Here is a 19,924-nt window from a genome sequence, read left to right as displayed (position 1 = left end):
CTTTCCCAGTGAGCCACTCCTCCTCCCTGGAATCACGGTCCCAAAATAAATCACCTGCACAGAAGCCATCAGTCTTGGCCACACAGGTGAAGCAGCCCTGCTCTGGCCACAGTGGAACAGGTAATCAGGACCTTCAAGCATTTAATGCTTTGGAAGTCTCCAAAGGGGACACATGGTACACTGGCTTCCTGAGGGTGCAGCTACAGGGCACCACGTGCTGGGTGGCTGAAAACAACAGGAACACATCCTCTCCCAGTTCTGGAGGCCAGAAGTCTGGTATCAAGGTGTCTGCAGGGCTGCACTCCTGCTGAAGTTTCTAAGGGAGGACCCTTCCTTGCTTCCTCCAGCTATTGAGGGCTGGCTCAGGGTTGACTGTGCAGCCCCAGTCTCTGCCTCTGTCTTTCCATGGTTTTCTCCTTTCTCTTACGACCCCAGCCACTGGATTTAGGGTGTGTCAACATTGTCCCAAAAGGCTCCAGGGAGAGGGAGTTTCCAACTCTCCAGCCAACCCGCTGGGGGCTTTCAGGACCATCTTCCACAGGCCAGATGCTAATGTCCCCCGGCGCTCGGCTTGTATTTCTCTTGAGGAACTTAATTTGTCAGCAGGTGATGAAACTGTCCTGTGCGGGATATGAGACCCCAGGCCACAGCCACCAGGCCTTCCGGAGCTCTGAACCTCCATGTCAGGGGCCAAGAGCTCTCAGTAAACCACTTCTAAAGGAGCAAGTGACCTTTGGCACAAAGGCGGGCACAGACTCCCTCCTCGTCTGGCCTCCCTGACCCTGGACTTCCCTTGCAGCCTTCCCTGATTTCTCTGGTCTCCAAAGAGAGGGCCTCCGCCACAACGCACCGAGATGGAGAAGGAAAGCTAGGACCCCCGAGTCCCCGGGGAGTGAGAGTTCCCTGCAGGGTTTCCTTAAGTGTTACTGATGGTCGAGGGGGAGGTGTCTGGTCCTCCCCTGAGCCTCCTCCAACCCCTGAGACCAGCACAGTGTCTCATAGACAGCAGGAGCTTAACATGGACTTGCTGAATCGTAACCGTGTGGGCTGCCGACCGTGTATGGTCTAGACTCTGCCTCAGGAAGCAGCCAGGAGCTAGAGCTGCTGGCCATGCTCGTGGAAGAGACTCTGAGTCAGAGGAAACGAGACATTTTTGTTTGTTTGGATTTTTACTCCTGGCTCAGCCTATAAACAGTAAACATTTAATTTCTTATCTCACAATTACATTAAAAGGTAGATAAACCCCGATAAGCCTTCATCTGGCATTTCGGTTGCTAATCGCCCTTTATCCTCTCTCTTACATGCGTGTGCACACACACCGAGTTTCTGGGGCAGGCAGGAGAAGGCCGGGTGGGCACCCTGTCTCACCTTCCATCTCTGGCAGAGCACCCAGGTCCGGCCCTGGAGCACCCTGCTCGATGAGGCAGGGCAGCAGGGCCAGTCATCTCACCTCCTTGGCCCAAGATCTGGCTGGACCTTGACTCGTGGGGCTTCTCAGGACCTTTGGTATATTCAATGCTCTGTAGCTCTCCATATGGGGAGCAGCTCTTCCTAGATGTCATTAATTGTAAAAGTCCCAGCCCATCTTCGCCAATAAAGGAGGAGACAGGAAGCAATGCCCAATCTGCCTCTGCAAAGGCCAGTGACATACTACTGTGACATCTCTGTCCTGCCCTGTGAGAAGCAGTGGGAGTGCTGAGCACAGTCAGGGGTTCTCTTACCGGGGTTGGGGTCCTCCTGAGGACAGCCGGACCTAGAGGAAGCTCAAGCTACCACAGAGGGGAGAGACACAAGCTGCAGAGTCAGAACATCTGATTTCTGAACACCACTCAGGTGCTCACCGGCTACGTGACCTCAGCTCAGCCCTCACCCTCCCTGGGCCTCAGCCCCCAGCCCCCAGCCCCCAGGATACAAGCACAGCAAGAACAGACCTGTGGCCACATTGAGTCACTTCCTTATCACCAGTGACTGATGCCTTGGGAAACAACCTCATAGTCTTTGGCACACATTCCCTGCCCCTCCTGGGGCAGGCTGCACCATGGTGGAGCCACTTAGCCTGCTGGTGGCAGCTCACTGGCCCAGTGCAGGGCTGCCTGTACCAGCCCAGCTCCTTCTCCTTGTCCCATGGCTCACAAATGCAGGTCTTGTTTCACTTTCCATAAAGAAATATCCAGTCCCCGCCCCCAGCCAAGGACCCTCCCTTCCCAGGACGTCCCACAGGTCTTCCCCTCCTCCCTTCTTGTATCTGGCCTTTCCTGGAATGCTAGTCCAAAGCCAGGGAGAGTCCAGGCTCCCCCTGCCAGGCTGTGCCCAGGGCTGTGCACATGAGCAGCACAGGGAATGTGCATGCCTGGAGGCGGGGTTGTTATTTGTCCCTGGCTCCTCCCTCGCTCTGGAAGCTACCTGCCCTCCAAAGAGGGAGTCATTCTTCCCCACAGCATTCCTGGAAGCCCTGTGGCCTAAGCCAGACCAATCAGGCTCCTTCCCTGAGACTTTTCCACCAGTACTAAGGAAGACAGGGCGTCTGTCGGTCCCTTCCAGCTTACGGCCGGGAGCTCGAGGCGGTGTGCCCAAGGAGAGCCACGCTGCCACGGGGGCAGAAGGGGAGGGTGGAGGGGCACCCAGTGCCGTCCCGTGTCTCTGAGCCTCAGCTCCCCCCAGACCTTGCACCTAAGCTTATTCACCTAGCGCCTTGCTGCTCTCAGGGATCTCAGGCCACTCCCGAACACCTTCACCCTCCTGCTTCTGCCCAACAAGGAAAGGCCCTGGGGCCAGGGCGTGGGGGCGGGGCAGTCTCAGCAGGGAGCCTCAGACAAGGTTTTTCCCTCTCAGGCACAGCTTCCCCATCAGTAAAATGGCCATATTGCACTGGGTGGTCCTCAGGTGCCTTCCACACCCAGAGGGCAGCACAGCGTGCTGGTCGCAGTGCAGGTGCCCAGCCAGGGCTGCTCAGGGTCCCCCACTTCCTACTGTGGGGCTGTGAGTAAGTGGCTTGATAGCTCTGAGCCTCTGTTTCTTCTGTTATGAACCTCAGATGGAGTCAGGAAGATGGGATGAGCTGGGGCTTTCCACATGCTCAGCAGAGTGCCCGCTGGTGCTGAGACCTTGGCATGGGAAGCTGTTATCATCCTGGCTCCCCCATACTCTGAGTATAAACCCCCATCATGAGCTGGCAGCTCCCTCTTTATTTGGTTTTTATATGGGGGATAGAAACTCATCAGGGCTGACATCAGGCTGAGGTCTGGGGCCTCCTCTTTCCCAAATAAAGAGCTGAGACTCTAAGCTAGTAATGACTTTTCCTTTCAACTGATATGGCCGTGGGAATATTAAAAACCTATTCCCACCCTGATAACCCCAACAATATGCATGAGCACCTGCATGCATATACATGCTCACACACTCGCATGCTCACACACATGCTATCAGTATGTACTCTCACACATGTGCCGTGTGTGTTTACACACTCACGTGCACGTGTGCTCACACATGTGCATGTTCTCCCACACTCACATGTACAAACATGCTCACACACATGGGTACACACACAAATGATCACATATATACATAGCAATGCCCTCACATGCACACACAACACATACATGTATGCACACAAACACTTAAATACACACACCTCCCCCTCTCCTCTCCACTCAGAACATATTAGTTGCCTTTTCAGCTCAGTAAATCCCCTTTCTAAGCCCTCAGATGGGGGCGGGGGGTGGACATGACCACACTGAGATTTTATATGCCAAGTCCCAGCCCTAGAGTCAGATTTCATGGCCAAGTTATAGACCTCTGTGATGGGGTTTGTGGTGGAAGTGCAGACATAAGCTCAGCAGAAGAGGGGCAAGTGGGGCTGTGCTGGAGCAGCCTGGGGCAAAGGAGAGCCAGGGCTTCAGCCCGTAACTCACAGGACACCCAGCATTGGGGAATTATGAATGTGAGCCCTGATGATTTTCTATCCCTCATATAAAAACATTATATAGGGCTTCCCTGGTGGCGCAGTGGTTGAGAATCTGCCTGCTAACGCAGGGGACACGGGTTCGAACCCTGGTCTGGGAGGATCCCACATGCCGCAGAGCAACTAGGCCTGTGAGCCACAACTACTGAGCCTGCGCATCTGGAGCTTGTGCTCTGTAACAAGAGAGGCCGCGATAGTGAGGGGCCCGTGCACCGCGATGAAGAGTGGCCCCCGCTTGCCACAACTAGAGAAAGCCCTCGCACAGAAACGAAGACCCAACACAGCAAAAATAAATAAATTAATTAAAAACCATTATATATTCTTCTAATATCTGGTCTCAATTTCCTCTCAAGTGAATGGAATTTCCATCCTATAATATATGGATTTGGTGTTCTGCTTGTGCTCTCCAAAAGCACAAAAGAATCTGCAGACGCTAGCTTTCCCCATCACAGGGGCTACTGGCACCCCACTGCCACACACACCCCTTATTTTCTTCATCACTTCTTTATAAATCATGACCTTCCTGGTTGTTCCAGCTTCCTGCAGACGTGCTGGATTTGCTCAGAAGGTGGGAGTAGGAAACGGCAACTCCCACTTCCGAAGGGAGGTGGGGGTTCCCTTGTCCCCAGAAACTCTGATTTTGTGGCCGAGAACGGCTGTCAGAGCGAGGGGGCACGAGGCGTGCTGAGGCAGAGGGTGCGGCTGAGTCATTTCCCCTCAGATCTGGGTCCTGGGCAGGGTGGGCTTTCGAGGTGGAGCGTGGGGCAGGAAGCTGGCCAATTCCACAAGGACTTAGTACGTAGGATGAAGTCCTGGCAAGGCCAACAGCAGAGCAACTTTGTTGGATCAAGTGTCTCCCTCTCAGCTGTACACCCCGTCCACAGGGGTGCAGGCCCGCGAAGGCACTTCTAGGAAGCCTTTCAGACTGACCCATCGGCCCCGCTGCCACCCTGTCCACAACTGGCCCCATGTCCTTCTAGACTAGAGGTCGCAGACAGGCAGCGAGGACTTATATCTAGCCCATTGGTAGGTAGCCTTTATCTTGTGTATTTTATTTTTAATCATTGGAATTTGCTGACATTTTAGAATTAGATTTTCACACATAGATTTTTACCTTCTTTTGGAGAAGAGGCTCACATTCCTATAGGGCAACATCTGGCTGGAGTGACATGGCAGCCACCCCTTTCCCCCCGCCACACACACACACACTCACACTCAGTGCCCTTGGCATATGACTTCTTATGGTGTGGAAGAGCCCATCAGGGCCTCATGCACTGCAGCCACCCTGCCCTACCAGGCCTGGCACAGGGCCTTCCCAGTGCTCACAGGAGCCCCAACCTCATGACCCTGTGTCTCAAGAAGAGGACAGCTGACCCGGGTCTGGCACCTCTGCCAGTCTATTCTAGACGTGACAGTGCCCAGCTTCTCACTACCATCCCTGGAGACTACCTGCAGCTTCCACAGAGCCCTGCTCTCCTGCCCAAGAGCCCAGGAAGGCGGCGCAGGCCCTAAGGCCATGCATATACATGGGCCAATCTCCGTCCCAACTCCTTCCTTCCTCCCTCATGAAAAACAGCACTCAGTGCTCACCAGTGTTCTGAGGATGTCCAGCGTCATCCCACTTCACCCAGACAGCAGCTGTGGGGAGTGGGCATGGCCCAGACATTCTGATGAGCAGGCACTCCTGGGAGGCCCCTAGCCCCAAACATCCCCCTGACCTGCACATGCTCTCGCTTTAGTGTTAAGTGTTGCTCCCTTCCTCTCCTTCACTACGGTATTGGGCCTTGGGGACAGGGCTGCCCCAGCTATACGCAACTGGGCTGGGGACACCAATGTTCAAGCAGGACACACATCTTAGGTTTTGGACAAACCTGCCCAGAGTGTCAGAGGGAGGCCATTCTCTGACACTCTGCAGGACTAAACACAGTCACAGGATGTCTAACTGCAAGAGGCTAGAATTACATTTCTCTGTGTGCCCAGGGGGAGAAGCAGGTTGGAAAGAGGCAGGCACAGAGAGTTACCCAGCAAATCAGAAGCATTTCCGTGTCTGGGACTCCAGTCGCCTCCCTCCAGGCCCAGACCCGTGGCTCTCTGCAGAGACTTCCTGCCACCTTCAAAATGCTCTTGAGAGGAGTGACGTCATATATATATGGCATTTTATTTTATATATGTGTGTGTATGTACGTGTATATACATGTATGTATTTTTTTAAGAAGAGGGGTAATTTGTTATAAACTGTATATTCAAAATAAAGTTCAGAATATATTACCCCAATGAAGAATCCTGGGAGAAAATGTTACCCTTTCCTTTATATGAAACGTTTAGGTTTAGAAAGGTCTCAAACTCCAGTGCCTTCACAGAGGGCAGTCAAGTTCCATGAATGATTGCAGCAGGGTGATGTAGGAAATAGGGGGGAGTCAGGTCTGTGTACTCAAGAAGACAAAAGGCCACAAAGACACATTCAATGTCAGCAGTCTCCTGAGGCAAGGGCCACAAGGTGTTTATGGTGACATCACTGGAGAATAGGCATATATCAACTACACTTAATTGTCAAGAAATGTACCCACTGTGGAGGATGCTCCTGGAAGAATGGCTACTTGAGGATGGCAGCTTATCAGAGATGAGATGAGTCATTAAACAACTGTGCTGCACATGCTGGGGGGACCATCTGAATACAGAGGGCCCGTACAGACTCTGAACGCCTATTTGAGACCCATGAGGCAGGCTTGATGGCCCGTTCTAATTTGCACCAGGGACCTTGGCTAACCTCTCAAGTCACAAGACTCTGATGGCCAACCCTACCCCCAGCCCCTGGCCTAGGAAAGACAGTGGATCCTGGGGGGAGTCACTGCAGGCCAGGTTGGAAGAGGGCTGTGCCTTGCCAGGCCCAGGTGGGTGAGGGGTGGGGACTAACAATTTCTTCTCATCAGGAGCCCAGAGGCTCCTAAGTGGCTCTACCTGAGGTTTCCTGGGTATCAATCTTGTTTGTCAGGAAGCTGACAGACGGCAGAGACTTAGCCGTGGTTCAGAGCCAGGTCCCAGAGCAAGGGCTGGCTGCGAAGAGACCTCCACCCCCACTTCTAGTCTCAGGTGCCCACATCTGGGAAGCCAAGACTGGGAGGAGAATCCAGCTCTGGCCAGCGCCTCCACCTGGTCCCTGGCCCCTGACTACCTCCATGTGTCCCCTGACCATCTAAGAGAGAATGACAACTAGCTGTTGCTCTGCCTAGAACCCTACAGGTGCCTTTCAACCTTGGTGGTCACAGACCTGCGGTGTCCGAGGCGGCCTGGTTCTCCAAAGGACCACCCAGCCCCTCCACCCATCCTCTGCAGCATCTGAGTAACCGGCCCCCTCTCCTACAACCCCTCACCTAATCACCTCCCAGCTCTGCTCCCAGAAGGAACACTTTGAAGCTTATGGGGGGACTCTCCTCTCTGCATCAAGAAGCTGCATGGGGCCAGAACTGCTGTCAGAGGCTGTTGGTTTGCCGCAGGGTCATGCAGCCTAATTGTAGACACAGACCCTTCCCCTCACCAGCCCTGCCCCTCACCATGCCCCCTTCACTCTCTGAGCTCCAGCCACACGGCATCCTTGGAGCTCCTCTAAATGCCCAGAGCCCTCCTGCCACAGAGCCTGGGCACCTTTGCCCCCAACCTCTTCACATGCCCCACCCCCAGCCTTCTCGCCACCCGACCTGCACATCCCACCCCCAACCTTCTTGCCCCCACCCCTCCTCTGTACATCCCACGCCCGCCCCACAGTCTTCCTGTTCTTCCCAGTCTCTTAGTAGTTCTCAGCCCCCCAGCGAACACAACAATGTCTCGAGACACTGTTGGCTGTCAGAACTGGGAGAATCTTACTGGCCCTTAGTGGGTAGAAGCTAGGAGTACTGCTAACCATCCTGCCACTCATAGGACAGGCCCAGCAAAGAAGTACCCAGCCCAGAATGCCAGGAGTGCTAAGGTCTAGAAACCCTGCCCTAGGCCACTTTGTCCAGCACCACCTTTCAGACACGGCAGCTTGCCTGTCTGCCCCCTTCCCCCCGAGCCATGGCCTCTCCTTCCCACACAGCTCCCTGGCACATTAGGTGGGCGTCACTGAGGACTGAAGTCACAGGGAAGGCTTCAGAGGGCAGGTGCAGAATCTGCTTCTGCAGGATGATGAGTCTGAGGCAGGAGGAAGTGATGGACAGCGTGGTGGGTCGGGCCTGGGAGCCCGCGAGCCCAGCCCAGAGGAAAGGACAGGCTCATCTGGACACAGAGAGGCTCATGCATGCTGAGGGTGGGAGGCTTACAGGAGCCTGTCAAAGGCTCAGCCACCTGTGCTCGCCATGGTGGAGGAGCCCCGCTAGGGGTGGGAGGAGGCCTGTGAGAGTGGCACCGGCCATTTCAGCCACCCAGGGCCATAACTCCATCCAGACGGGCCCACCAAGCTGCTGGCAAGCAGTGTGCTCCCAGGAATGGACCAGCCCCCTCCCCTAACCCCCAGACCAGGCCATGGCTTGCTTCCCCATCATTCCCATGAAGCCCCAAGCCCATCCTCTGGAGATACTGACTCTGTGACAAGTCCAGGCATGCAAGGAAGCCCCCCTCTTGGAGGCCTATCTCCCTAGGGAACAAGGCCCCTCAGTGCCTGTGACCATGAGGAAGAGAAGGCCACGGGGTGACATCTTCACATTGCCCTAACTGGTCCTTGCATGCCCCAGCCCCAGCCCACTGGCCCTGGCACAGGTCTGGCCTGAGCTGCCACTCTCTCAGGTACTAAGCAGGTTGGGGGGATGCAGCTTCAGCCGACAGTGTGAAATGGGCAGGGCCCTGAGGTCTGGGCGACTCTGGGTGCACACTGGGCCAGCTACCCCGGCATGGGGTTGACAACATCACAGATCAGCTGGTCTGGGGCTTCAGTCCCATGAACTGGCAAGGCTCCCGGGCCACTCAGGGCTCACCAGTTCAGTCAGTGCGTTCCCAGGGTGCTTCAACTTGCTTTTGTTAATTAGTTGATAAATTCAACAACTACTCACTAGACATCTACCATGTGCTGGGACTGGACAAAGGATAAACTTCCAAAGCCACTGCTTGTTCCAGAGGAAGAGAGAGATAACGAGTGAACAGTGAATATATAAGAGTCAGGGAATGGGGTGGGGTGGGGATTCTACTTTGGCTATGGTGGTCAAGAAAAGCCTCTTGGGGAAGATGACAAGTTGAGAAGGAGCCAATCTCAGGAAGATCTGGGGATGGACCATTCCAGGCACAGAAAAAAGCACGTGCAAAGGCCCTGAGGCATAAGTAAGCATGGAGCACAGAGGAGAGGCTTGGGTGGGGTTCTAGGTACCCTTGCCCTGGTCAGCCCACATATGCTGTACACTCTTTGCTCAGGGACCATGTGGCCTCCCTGATCTCTGACAGTAGTCCTCGTCTCCTGGTACAGAGGAAGAATGGAGCAAAGGACAGGTGGTCCCAGAAACTCGGAAGAAGACAGCTTACCAATCACCAGTGCTTGCTGGGGCAGAGGAGCTGCCCAGGGAGGGAGCTGGACCCCAGCTCAGGCTCCTCCCAGCCCTGGGCCCTGGGCAACTGCCCACCTGCCTTCTGTGTCTGCTCCACCTATTCCTTACATCTTCATGCTAAGGCTCAGCTCTCCCCAGAGCCTTCCTGGCGGGAAGGACTATGGGCAGGAAGGGAGGGACGGAGTCATCATCTCTAACTCATCATTCTCCTTAATATGCTTTCATTCTTCAGCTTAATTCAGTGAGAATTGAGCACCTACTATGGGCAAGGCTCTCTGCTAGGTCTTCTGGAGGGAGGGTGGATACAGTGACGACCACACCAGAAAAGGAGAGATTAAGTCAATTTCATGAGTCAGAGCCATTTCCTAGAATAGATGCCATCTATTGTTGTTATATAGAGCTTTTCTCTGTCAGAGACTGTTCTAAGTGCATTACATGTGTATCTCATTCAGTCCTTACAACAACCCTATGAAGTGGGTACTATTATCCTCATTTTATAAATAAGAAAAGAGAAGCACAGAGAAGCTAAGCAACGTGTCCAATGTGGAAGAACCTGGATTTGGACCAGGAATTCTGGCTTCAGAGCCCAGGCTCCTACCTTCCATGCCCTGGTGCCTCTTAGAATATGGCATTTGAGCTTGGCCTTGAAGGAGAAAGGCTCCCAGATGGGAAAGTCAACCCGTAGCTGCACCTGAGGTGGAGGCAGGGCTGGGCTCTCTGAGAGAGCAATGGTGTCTGTCCTGCAAGGGCCGACAGCCACGGAGGCTCTCTGGGCTTGGATCCTGGTCACATCCCCCACACGGGCCCCCGTTCTCCCCTCTCTGGTTTACCAGCACCTCCTGCCATCGGGAACAGCCACAGCTTCACCTGCCCTGTGCTCTGCTGAGTTTCTCACCTGACCCTGTCCCCGAGCCCTCAGACAAGGCAGCCGGGTAGGGGCTGTTATGGTGCCTACTTTACAGATGAGGAAACCGAGGCTTAGGCAGGCTGAGAAAGCTGCCCCTCACACAGCTTTGAGGGGCTAGGTCAGGGCACTTACCCTGTGCTGCAGAGCCCAAAGCTCACAGGGCCCTCCCGAGCAGCCCTCTGAGACTTCTTCTGTCCTGCTTCCCTCTCCCCACTCCCTGAACAGGGCTCGCCTGCCAGCAACACAGAGCCACTCACAACCTTGATAGCTCCAGCCTGTAGACATAGAGAAAAGTGACGGCCATGTGAACCACTTTTATGACACTTAGAAGAGAGTCGTAATTAATTTCCCAAATGCACATAAGACTCAGGGGATAGACTGGGTGCTATTCACGGACTGCACGATCGTGGGACAATTTTAGGCAAACGAACAGACAGTATTATTTGCTATTCTAACTACTGCCTGGTGCATTTTGGTCTTGATGATGGCATTTCCAAAGCAATTTCAGAAAGAGATTAGAGAAGTAACATTTTTAATCTTTAGGAAAAACCAAGATGTGAGGGAGATTTAATGTCTGGGTTCTTATTGGGGGCAGGGAGGGGGGTGCGGACGGTTAGCACTATATTTTCTAGAGTTAGGGCAAATAAAACCACAAAATCGCTTACTGTGCAAATGGCTACATTATCTCTAATTACTCTTACTTAGGCTACGTGCCCCCACCCCAACCTCGAGAGAGAAAGAAAAGGAGTCCACCTACGGATGGGGGCAGAATCATCAGGGCAGCTGAGCTGAAGACCACCACTCACCAGGAGGATTGGAGACCCCAGGAGAAGCCCCTACCCCTCCCCCATGGTCTGGGATTCTACTGTAGAGATGTACACTTCTCAAGTGATGCAAATACTCTCAGGGACAGTGGTCACTTCAGTGAAAAAGAGACTGGACCTTAACTTGGTGGAGAAGGAGGGTGTGATACCAAAAAGAAATAGATATTTGGTCTTTGTGCATAGTTGCTGACACACAGTTCCTAAAACTCTTGGAATCTCAGGATTCGACTGCCTCCTGGGGACCCCTAAATGGAGGGCTGGTCAGGAAAGACCAAGCCTTGAATAGAAAGTTGGAGACTTCAGCCTCTTCCCTCCCTTCTGGGAGGGGAGCGGGGCTGGAGATTGAGTTAATCATCAATGGCCAATGATTTACTCAATCACGCCTACATAATGGAACCTCTATAAAAACTTCCAGAGGAAGGGGTTTGGAGAGCTTCTGGGTTGGTGAACGCATTCGCATGCTGGGAGGGTGGTGCGCTCAGAGAGCATGGAAGCTCAGTGCACTCGCCCACACCTTGCCCTATGCATCTCTTCAATTCGGCTGTTCCTAAGTTGCATCCTTTATAACAAACCAGTAATAGTAAGTAAAGCACTTTCCTGAGTTCTGTGAACCAGTCTAGCACATTGTCAAACCAAAGGAGGGAGTCTTGGGAACTCCCAATTTATAGTCAGAAGTACAGGTGGCCCAGGACTTGTGACTGACATCTGAAGTGAGGGCAGTCTTGTGGGACTGAGCCCTTAGCCCGTGAGGTCTGCACTGACTAACTCTGGGTAGTTATTGTCAGACTTGAATGGAATTGTAGGACACCCAGTTGGTATCTGGAGAGTTGGAGAACTAGTTGGCGTGGAGAAAAAAAATTCCACACATTTGGTGTCAGAAATGCTGGTTGTTAAAAAAACGGTTCATAAAGGGAGAAAGAAATCCAGAACGTACCCTGAAAAGACAAAAAGGGGCCAGGTGGCAGCATCGCAGGAAGGAAGGACAAACAAGGTGGCATAGGTTTGATTGATGTTGGGCAGACAGGCATTGTGCCAAGGGAGGGCAGAGCAGCGGGAGAGGGGAACGTGAGAGGTCAGTGGACACCCCCTTACACCCTTTACTCAGCATTCACCAGCCAGCCAATGCCAGCCCCTGCATCTCAGCCCTAGGGCAATTTCTGGTCACGGGAGAGTGCTAGCCCAGTGCTCACAGCGGAACAGAGCAGAGGGGCCCTGGATTGAATGTCCCCAGGAGCAGCCTTTGTCCAATAATGCCCTGGAGCTGGTGGATAAACACACAGCTTCCCCACGCTTCAGGCAAGACCGCTTTGAGGCCTGTTCCACAGCATCTCCCAGAGCTGCTCAGGGTTTGAGCCCCAGTTACCCACAGCAGTAACCTGCTTACTGGCCTCTCTGCCTTCACGGGCTCACTCCTCTTCCCTACCAGCACTCCCCGGGTCTACTCCAAAGTCAACTCCTTGCACTGACGTTCTCACCTCTGGGTCTGCTTCTGGGGAAACCCAGCAAGAGACAGGCTCTCCAAATGACCCGTCGCAGGTCACATGCCCATCTCACTATTGCCAGAGAGGTAGTGTATTTATTGGCCAGATCTGGGCCACAGGTGGCCTGAGATTCCCTGCTGGACAGAGCAGTAAAGAGCAACTGGAAATTTACGGTGAGGGAGGGAAGGGCATTCCAAACGGAGGGGTCAGTGTGAGCAAAGGTGTGGAAGTGAGGGATGGCCCAGGGAATGACAGGAGCCAGGTGGTGACAGAGGATGGTTTTATGGCAAAGGAGGCTGGGGCTGGTGAGGAGGGGTAAGTTGTGGAAATGGGAGTAGCCTGCAGAAAGGTCTCCTGAGGTCTCCTCTAGCTCTGAAGTGCTGTGGGGCTGGGGTGGTGTCAGGAACTGATTAGGGTGAAAGTGAGAGTTTGGTGCTAATCAGGGGAAGGTCATAGGTCACATTCTTTAAGGATCCCCATGGTCAGTCCCTCTGACATAGCTTAGGGGGCAGATGTGGGTGAGAGTGTGGCTGAATCAATGCACCTCTTCTAGGATGACACCAGCCAGCACTGAGCACAGTTTGGGATGGGATGGGGTGAGAGCCCAGGCCCCAGGCTGAGCCTCAGGCAAAATCCGGGGTGAACTTCAAGGGCATTGGTACTTCCTGGTGAAGAGGCTGCCCAGGGGAGGCAGGAAAGAGAGCTGGTCTTTATGAGCTCATCCTATGGGCTGGGCACTTGCCACTGTTACCTCACTTTCTAGCTACGAAGTCAGGAAGTAGATACTGTACCCATTTTACATATGAGGAAACTGAGGCTCAGAATTAGGGGGCTTACTGAGGTCATATAGCAGAAAGGGAACATTCACACTCAGGTTTGCCCAACTTCAAAGCCAGTCACAACCCTTGATGTGGAGCAGAGTGACTGGGGAGCTCTTTGGGTAGAGTGGTCAGGGAGGGCTTCTTGGAGGAGGTGGTATTTAAGCTGAGGCTAAATGAAGACATTGAACTGATCAAAGTAAAAAGCTGGGCAGAAGGAGCAACAAACATCAGTGCCTAGCAGGGGTTGGGTGAGAAGTGGACATATTCAGATATATTTGGGAGTCAGAGCTGACTGACTGGATGAAAACAAGAATAAGTCCCTTGCCCTCAGGGAGGGGTCTCATGTCTAAAAAGGAGTGGCCATCCAGGGGCACTGGGGGACAGTTTCTGGTAACTGGAAATCAGGGGACCTGGGCTCCTGTCCTCCTTCGTCCACTTACTTGTCGTGACTTTGCACAAACTTTTCTCCCCTCTGAGTTTTTGTCTCTGAAATGAAATAAGAATGCTTTTAGGGCTGCCCCAAAGGGGGTCATCTGAAGCAAGTAAAGCAATGGCACTGGATGCTCCACCAACTCTCAACCACAGAAGGGGCTCTCTCCAGGGCCTGGAAATGAGCACGGGATTGAAATGTGGATTGTGGATATGAGTGTGAAAAGTGCTACGATGACAACACACACAACCAGGGAAGAAGACAAGAGTCTGGATGGGAGAACTATGGGGTGGATAGGGCATCTTGGAAGAAGTAGCTTTAATCTGGGCCTAGATGTTTGGCTCACGGTCAAGCAGAAATGGAGGAAGATGACTAGAAAAGGAGGGCACAGCACATGCAAGAGCGTGGAGGTGGGAAATGACAAACACATCTGGAAAGCAGAGCACAGGGCAGAGACTGGCCTCAAGGAAACACGAAGGGGGGAAATGCTACTCACCCAACTGCTAGGATTGCCAGGAAACCACCAATGCCTCTGGGGAAGACCCTCCTCCATTACCCAAGATGGCCCCAGACTGGCCCCCAATACCTACCAAGACAGTGCCAACAGTAAGAGCAGACAGCACCAAACGTAGATGAGAAATGTAAAATGAATAAATATTGAATGCAACGCGGTGGCTGAAGCCACGACAGTCTTGGGGACGGTGGGCCGGATACATCAGAAACACATCTACACGTGGAACAACTCCTACAGAACACCTACTGAACGCTGGCAGAAGACCTCAGACTTCCCAAAAGGCAAGAAACTCCCCACGTACCTGGGTAGGGCAAAAGTAAAAAGAATAAACAGAGACAAAAGAGTAGGGACGGGACCTGCACCAGTGGGAGGGAGCTGTGAAGGAGGAAAGGTTTCCACACACTAGAAGCCCCTTCTCGGGCGGAGACTGCGGGTGGCGGAGGCGGGGAGCTTCGGAGCTGCGGAGGAGAGCACAGCAACAGGGGTGCGGAGGGCAAAGCGGAGAGATTCCCGCAAAGAGGATCGGTGCCGACCAGCACTCACCAGCCCGAGAGGCTTGTCTGCTCACCCGCCGGGGCGGGCGGGGCTGGGAGCTGAGGCTCGGGCTTCGGTCGGAGCGCTGGGAGAGGACTGGGGTTGGCAGCGTGAACACAGCCTGAAGGGGTTAGTGCACCACGGCTAGCCGGGAGGGAGTCCGGGGAAAAGTCTGGACCTGCCGAAAAGGCAAGAGACTTTTCCTTGCCTCTTCGTTTCCTGGTGCGCGAGGAGAGGGGATTAAGAGCGCTGCTTAAAGGAGCTCCAGAGACGGGTGTGAGCCGCGGCTAACAGCGTGGATCCCAGAGACGGGCATGAGACGTGAAGGCTGCTGCTGCCGCCACCGAGAAGACTGTGTGCGAGCACAGGTCACTGTCCACGCCGCCCCTCCCGGGAGCCTGTGCAGCCCGCCACTGCCAGGGTCCCGGGATCCAGGGACAACTTCCCCTGGAGAACACGCGGCGCGCCTCAGACTGCTGCAACGTCACGCCGGCCTTTGCCGCCACAGGCTCGCCCTGCACTCCATACCCCTCCCTCCCCCGAGCCTGAGTGAGCCAGAGCCCCCGAATCAGCTGCTCCTTTAACCCCGTCCTGTCTGAACGAAGATCAGACGCCCTCAGGTGACCTACACGCAGAGGCGGGGCCAAATCTAAAGCTGAACCCCGGGAGCTGTGCGAACAACGAAGAGAAAGGGAAATTTCTCCCAGCAGCCCCAGGAGCAGCGGATTACAGCTCCACAATCAACTTGATGTACCCTGCATCTGTGGAATACATGAAGAGACAAAGAATCGTCCCAAATTGAGGAGGTGGACTTTGGGAGTGAGAAAGATTATTTTTTCCCCTTTTCCTCTTTTTGTGAGTGTGTATGTGTATGCTTCTCTGTGAGATTTTCTCTGTATAGCTTTGCTTTCACCATTTGTCCTAGGGTTCTGTCCGTCCGTTTTTTGTATTTTTTTTTGTTTTTACTTAAAAAAAATTTTTCTTAATAATTATATTCTATTTTTTATTTTAATAATTTTATTTTATCTTACTTTATTTTTTATCCTATTTATTTATTTATTCTCTCTTTTATGCTGAGCCGTGTGGAAGACAGGCTCCTGGTGCTCCAGCCAGGCGTCAGAGCTGTGCCACTGAGGTGGGAGAGCCAAGTTCAGGACACTGGTCCACAAGAGACCTCCCAGCTCCACGTAATATCAAACGGCAAAAATCTCCCAGAGATCTCCATCTCAACACCAAGACCCAGCTCCACTCAACGACCAGCAAGCTACAGTGCTGGACACCCTATGCCAAACAACTAGCAAGACAGGAACACAACACCATCCATTAGCAGAGAGGCTGATTGAAATCATAATAAGGCTACAGACACCACAAAACACACCACCAGATGTGGACCTGCCCGCCAGAAAGACAAGATCCAGCATCATCCACCAGAACACAGGCACTAGTCCCCTCCACCAGGAAACCTACGCAACCCACTGAACCAACCTTAGCCACTGGGGACAGACACCAAAAACAATGGGAACTATGAACCTGCAACCTGCAAAAAGGAGACCCTAAACACAGTAGGATAATCAAAATGAAAATAAAGAAAAACACACAGCAAATGAAGGAGCAAGGTAAAAACCCACCAGACCTAACAAATGAAGAGGAAATAGGCAATCTACCTGAAAAAGAATTCAGAATAATGATAGTAAAGATGATCCAAAATCTTGGAAATAGAAGAGAGAAAACGCAAGAAACATTTAACAAGGACATAGAAGAACTAAAGATGAAACAAGCAATAATGAACAACACAATAAATTAAATTAAAAATACTCTAGAAGGGATCAATGGCAGAATAACTGAGGCAGAAGAATGGATAAGTGACCTGGAAGATAAAATAGTGGAAATAACTACTGCAGAGCAGAATAAAGAAAAAAGAATGAAAAGAAATGAGGACAGTCTCAGAGACCTCTGGGACAACATTAAACACACCAACATTCGAATTATAGGGGTGCCAGAAAAAGAAGAGAAAAAGAAAGGGACTGAGAAAATAATTGAAGAGATTATAGTTGAAAACTTCCCTAATATGGGAAAGGAAATAGTTAATCAAGTCCAGGAAGCACAGAGAGTCCCATATAGGATAAATCCAAGGAGAAACATGCCAAGACACATATTAATCAAACTATCAAAAATTAAATACAAAGAAAACATATTTAAAGCAGCAAGGAATTGAGGATATGGGGAGGGGGAAGGGTAAGCTGTGACACAGTGAGAGAGTGGCATGGACATATACACACTATCAAATGTAAAATAGATAGCTAGTGGGAAGTAGCTGAATAGCACAGGGAGATCAGCTACGTAGTTTTTGACCAACTAGAGGGGTGGGATACGGAGGATGGGAGGGAAGGAGATGCAAGAGGGAAGAGATATGGGAACATATGTATATGTATAACTGATTCACTATGTTATAAAGCAGACACTAACACACCATTGTAAAGCAATTATACTCCAATAAAGGTGTTTAAAAAAAAAGCAGCAAGGGAAAAACAACAAATAACACACAAGGGAATCCCCATAAGGTTAACAGCTGATCTTTCAGCAGAAACTCTGCAAGACAGAAGGGAGTGGCAAGACATATTTAAAGTGATGAAGGAGAAAAACCTACAAACAAGATTACTCTACCCAGCAAGGATCTCATTCAGATTTGATGGAGAAAGTAAAACCTTTACAGACAAGCAAAAGCTGAGAGAGCTCAGCACCACCAAACCAGCTTTACAACAAATGCTAAAATAACTTCTCTAGGCAAGAAACACAAGAGAAGGAAAAGATCTACAATAACAAACCCAAAACTATTAAGAAAATCGGAATAGGAACATACATATCCATAATTACCTTAAATGTAAATGGATTAAATGCTCCCACTAAAAGATACAGACGGGCTGAATGGGTACCAAAACAAGACCCATATATATGCTGTCTACAAGAGACCCACTTCAGACCTAGGGACACATACAGACTGAAAGTGAGGGGATGGAAAAAGATATTCCATGCAAATGGAAATCAGAAGAAGTCTGGAGTAGCAATTCTCATATCAGACAAAATAGACTTTAAAATAAAGACTATTAGAAGAGACAAAGAAGGACACTACATAATGATCAAGGGATCGATCCTAGAAGAAGATATAACAATTGTAAATATTTATGCACCCAACATAGGAGCACCTCAATACATAAGGCAAATACTAACAACCATAAAAGAGGAAATCGACAGCAACACAATCATAGTAGGGGACTTTAACACCCCACTTTCACCAATGGACAGATCATCCAAAATGAAAATAAATAAGGAAACACAAGCTTTAAATGATACACTAAACAAGATGGACTTAATTGATATTTATAGGACATTCCATCCTAAAACAACAGAATACACATTTTTCTCAAGTGCTCATGGAACATCTTCCAGAATAGATCATATCTTGGGACACAAATGTAGCTTTGGTAAATTTAAGAATACTGAAATCGTATCAAGTATCTTTTCTGACCACAACGCTATGAGACTAGATATCAATTACAGGGAAAGATCTGTAAAAAATACAAACACATGGAGGCTAAACAATACACTACTTAATAACGAAGTGATCACTGAAGAAATCAAAGAGGAAATCAAAAAATACCTAGAAACAAATGACAATGGAGACACGACGACCCAAACCTATGGGATGCAACAAAAGCAGTTCTAAGAGGGAAGTTTATAGCAATAGAATCCTACCTTAAGAAACAGGAAACATCTCAAATAAACAACCTAACCTTGCACCTAAAGCAATTAGAAAAAGAATAAAAAAAACCCAAAGTTAGCAGAAGGAAAGAAATCATAAAGATCAGATCAAAAATAAATGAAAAAGAAATGAAGGAAATGATAGCAAAGATCAATAAAACTAAAAGCTGGTTCTTTGAGAAGATAAACAAAATTGATAAACCATTAGCCAGACTCATCAAGAAAAAAAAGAGAGAAGACTCAAATCAATAGAATTAGAGATGAAAAAGGAGAAGTAATAACTGACACTGCAGAAATACAAAGGATCATGAGTGATTACTACAAGCAACTCTATGCCAATAAAATGGACAACCTGGAAGAAATGGACAAATTCTTAGAAATGTACAACCTTCCGAGACTGAAGCAGGAAGAACTAGAAAATATGAACAGACCAATCACAAGCAGTGAAATTGAAACTGTGATTAAAAATCTTCCAACAAACAAAAGCCCAGGACCAGATGGCTTCACAGGCGAATTCTATCAAACATTTAGAGAAGAGCTAACACCTATCCTTCTCAAACTCTTCCAAAATATAGCAGAGGGAGGAACACTCCCAAACTCACTCTTCGAGGCCATCACCCTGATACCAAAACCAGATAAATATGTCACAAAGAAAGAAAACTACAGGCCAATATCACTGATGAACATAGGTGCAAAAATCCTCAACAAAATACTAGCAAACAGAATCCAACAGCACATTAAAAGAATCATACACTATGATCAAGTGGGGTTTATCCCAGGAATGCAAGGATTCTTCAATATATGCAAATCCATCAACATGATATATCATATTAACAAATTGAAGGAGAAAAACCATATGATCATCTCAATAGATGCAGAGAAAGCTTTCAAGAAAATTCAATACCCATTTATGATAAAAACCCTGCAGAAAGTAGGCATAGAGGGAACTTTCCTCAACATAATAAAGGCCATATATGACAAACCCACAGCCAACATCATCCTCAATGGTGAAAAACTGAAACCATTTCCACTAAGACCAGGAACAAGACAAGGTTGCCCACTCTCACCACTATTATTCAATACAGTTTTGGAAGTTTTAGCCACAGCAATCAGAGAAGAAAAAGAAATAAAGGGAATCCAAATTGGAAAAGAAGAAGTAAAGCTGTCCCTGTTTGCAGATAACATG

This window comes from Lagenorhynchus albirostris, chromosome 19 (genome assembly GCF_949774975.1).
Source record: "Lagenorhynchus albirostris chromosome 19, mLagAlb1.1, whole genome shotgun sequence".
NCBI classification, from domain to species: Eukaryota; Metazoa; Chordata; class Mammalia; order Artiodactyla; family Delphinidae; genus Lagenorhynchus; species Lagenorhynchus albirostris.
The sequence above is the reverse complement of the archived record's forward strand: the minus strand, read 5'-3'. Positions refer to the sequence as shown.